The sequence below is a fragment of the Vigna umbellata genome, chromosome 7 (genome assembly GCF_029865625.1).
Source record: "Vigna umbellata cultivar VRB3 chromosome 7, Vumbellata_1.0, whole genome shotgun sequence".
Lineage (NCBI taxonomy): Eukaryota > Viridiplantae > Streptophyta > Magnoliopsida > Fabales > Fabaceae > Vigna > Vigna umbellata.
In genome coordinates this window covers 6,685,974-6,690,343 of record NC_142171.1, presented here as the reverse complement: position 1 = coordinate 6,690,343, position 4,370 = coordinate 6,685,974, and positions in this window count along the sequence as shown.

Genomic DNA, 4,370 nt, shown 5'->3' with positions numbered 1-4,370 from the left:
CCCGTAGCAACCAATTCAACAGAAATGTTTTTCTTACATTTCTAATTTTGTTTTTCTTCTTCATAATATGTAACTCCGTTTTATTCTTACAATAACGGAATCCTTTTATCACTTTCTTTTTTAATAATTATTGTTTTGGAAAATATTAAAATATATTATTTTTCTCACTACAAATGAATCAAAATATTCCAAAGATAAAAGTTACCTTTGAAATTTTTTAATGGGTTTGAAAAAATGATAAAAGTAACCAACCATGGTCGAGGTTGGGTTTAGTTTCGACTCCGTAAAAAACGGAAAAGCGTTCGACATTTACTCATTAATAATATTCTTAACTTATTCTATGAACTCCTTGTTTTCATTAAATACGTTTTTTAATCCTTTACTTTTAATAAAATTTGAAATTAATTTCTCTTTAAAATTTTAAACCAATTTAATTTCTTATTTCTAAAATTATATGAATTTAATCTTTTAACTAAATTTTGTTAAATGTTTCTTAATTAATATTAAAATAAAAGAATGTCAAACACGTTTAAAATGTTAAATGGGTTAAAAATATTATATCCATATATTTATAAAGTTAGAGGACTCTGACCAAAAATTTTAAAAGAAATATTTATAATTTTCATTTTAAATTAAAGACAAAAACATATTTAATTTATATTTTTTCACGTTACATGACTCTCCATGAGCTTTTATGTGCTCTCAGAAAAAAACTTTAATTTTGAAATGAAAACACTTATTCAACAATGCCTCAAATTTATAAATACTCTCTTATTTGCATAAAAATTTTGGAAATCATTTTAAAACGATATATAGCAAAGTAAGGTAATATGGTTTAAAGTCTAAGTGAGGCATGATATCCATAATATAGTCATTTATTCTGATTTTAGCTTCTTTGCAATCCTTAAATTGCATCAAGTCAGAAGGTTTTCAAAATTCTGTGAAAGAAGTGACGGAGTATCATCCATTACAATGACATACGTTTTAAATATAAAAAAGAAAAATAAGATAACGATTTATTTAGAGTTTATATTCGTATTATTAACTTGATATATAATTTTTTAAAAATAAATTGAAGTCTTAGAGGACATGGTCAAAAATTCTTAGGATCCGTTTGTTTCTGCATATGAACAGTAACGAAACGTAGTGCTTATGAAGAAAGTACATTAATCAGATGGAATAAGCAGGGAAATAAAAAAAAATAAAGGCTTAAATGTTTACTTCCTTTCCGTATTAAAAGGTGAATTTCTATTTAGTATCTGGTTTTAAAATTGAATCTATTAAGTCCTAAAGTTGTAAAAATTGAATAAATAAAGTCTCTTCCGTTAAATTAGTATAAACGGAATTAAGTCCGTGCTGACGTGGTTATAAAATCTGATTTTTTTTTTCTTATCTGTTTTTTCTGTAACGTTCAGCTTTTTCTCTTTCTACATTAATGATTTTTATAATTTTCATAAACGGACATTTTATTTTTTCTTTTTCTCTTTTTGGAGTTTGATGGTGACGAGGGAGAAGTGGTCCTGGACGGTGGTGATGAGGATGTAGAAGTGGAGGAAGAGGAATAAGGAGAGGATGGGAATGGACAGAGGTGTATTGTGGGAAGTGGACCACCACAAGCCACCACCGCAACCTAGCACCACTGCTGATCATCTTCACCGCCATCAAACTCTATTTCGCCTGACCACCACCACCATCAACACAGACCTGCAATCAGAAATTCCCCAATCGCGAAGCCACTGCGAATCCATCACACTCACCTTCTTCACCAAAAAACTCCATAGCTTCGTGTAACCAGAACACCACCGACCCACCCCCTTCTCCATCATTCTCGCGCAACAACCTATTGTGAAACCTTCACCAACCTACAGGGTATGACATCTTTTTCGTCAACTGTTACCATGGTTGAGGAGCCTTTTTTTTCATACTCACTCCTCCTGCTCCTCCCTTGGCATCCACACCATTTTCATTGTCTACGCCACCGGGCCAGTTTAATGACCCCTCAATGCCTCCTCCTCCTTCTAATTCCCCACTTGTTGCTGGACCTTTCCTACGTTTTCTGATTGCATAGTTCCCCTGATAGGTCCAGGTCGAGGCATATCAGCAAGGAACCATGAGAAGCACAGCGGAAGATAGAGAAAGCAAACGGTGAACCCTAAAGTGAAGGTTTATTCGATGTAATTTCTAGGGTTGAGGATTTGGGATGTTTTAATTGTGCAAAACCCTAAATGAAGCAGAGACCATAAGATGGACCGATTAAACGATGGGAAGGAGAGATTGATCGAAGGAAAACCTTTTAAATGGAGCAAAGGAAGATTTAAACGGTGGAAGTGGCTAGAATCTGATTTCAATCGGTGAAATGGAATGTGAATGAGATTCTAATCGGGCAGAGATGAAGGAAAGAAGATCTAAGGGAAGAATGGGGAGCAAAGTCAAAATCAATCGGTGGATTGATTACAAACCTGATGGAAGAGACTGTCCTTGGCTTGGATTTTTGATGGACTCGAGATTTGGTGAAGCCAACAATGGAGGTCGCTAGGGAGAGAAGGAGCTGGAGAAGGCGATGAAAAAGGTGGACAAGAAGGCGGGTGTCGATACCCGTGCCAAAGGTGACGAAGGTGGAGCTGAGGCAACCGCGGGAAGAGGAGCAGGCGGAGGCTGAGAGGAAGGCGGAGGAGGTGAAGAAGCGGCAGAGTCGCACTACTGTAGAGGATGAGTACAAGAGAATGGGGAGTAGTATTAAACTGGACCGTGTTCGTGAATACAAATAAATGAAGATTGAAGAAGGGCTTCTGGGTTTCTGTGTGTAGGTTCTTGGGTTTTCTGTGTATGGGTTTCTAGGTTCTCTATGTGTAGGTGGGAAAGATGAACTCGGTTGGAGGAGAATATAAAATCGTAGAAGATTGTGGTGGACCAAGAGAAATAGAAAAGAGAGAGAAAAAGGTGGCAGGAAGAGTAGAGGAGAGAGAAAAAAATGCAGTCACGCAAGCGTGAAGTTAATGCCGTTCCTACCAACTTAACGGATAGGACTTTATTTATACAATTTTTACAATTTTGGGATTCAATGTCTTCACTTTTAAAACTGGATACTAAACAGAAATTCACCTCTTAACATAGGGACGAAGTAAGCATTTAAACCTAAAATAAAAATCGATAAAGATTTTCTTTTAACATTAAAGAGATTATCTTATTAAAAATACATATAAATAAAATAAAGTTAGTGTGCATTCGCTCTTATTATCTCTTCTTCTTCTTATTTCTCTTTATTAAAAACTTTATTTTATAATAAGATACATAGTAAATTGAGTTACTCTAAGCCTTTTTGTATAAATAATAATTTATGTATCTCAATCCAAATTCTTTCTAATTTTTTTTTGTCTCTTTTACGATTTTATCTTATATTCTTATTATGATAAGAATGGTTTGATTTTATTAATTTTCATCTTTGCATATTATTATTATTATTATTATTATTATTATTATTATTGTTTTGATTCATTTAATATTGTTATATTAATTTTATAATATCATATATGGAATATGATTATTATTATTATTATTTTTTATATTAGTTTTGAACTTAACAAACCTTACAAAATTTGAATTTGTAGACGTTGATGTTATAAAAAAGAATTATTTATCTGTCGCAACCGGAATCGCGACGGGACGACGATCCAAAAAGAAAAACGCGGGTTTTGAAAAAGAGATTTGGAGTCGCCACCATAGTTTATTCTGGAAAACTACGGAAAAACCATAAAACGATAAAGCACGGTCCACGAAAACCAGATTCTGGGTTCGGGAGTCGGTTACGTGTAGGGAAGGTATTAGCACCCTACAACGCCTGCCCTAAGGCAGTACCTTTAACTAAATGCACGAATATGATGTGGTTTTCAAAATGTTTAACTATCCCCTAAAATAAAATTCTAAATAAACAAAACATATTTTTTAATTTTTTGAGCCCGACAAGGATTGACCTTGCTCCTACGTATTCTCATTCAAAATGAGAAATCAGGGTTACGTAGTTCTTTTAGAAAACTGCTTGAAAATTTGTTTGAAAATTGTTTAGAAAATTTTGTTTGGAAAATGATTATGGATAAATTTGGATTTTTGGGAAAGTGAGCCTGACAAGGACTAGCCTTGCTCCTACGTATCTCCACTTTTGATGGAGAATCAAGGATCACGTAGTTCTGGGTAGCAAGACTATTTGTTGTTTAAAATTGTTGATGTTTTCGGGTTTTTTGAAGATTTTATACCTTTTTTTGTATTTTGTTTAAGAAAGAGAAAAGGTTGTTAGCACAAGGACGATGCGTGCGATCACACATGTGCATAAACCTTTAAAACATATTTTTTGGTTAATTTTACTTAAGGAAAAG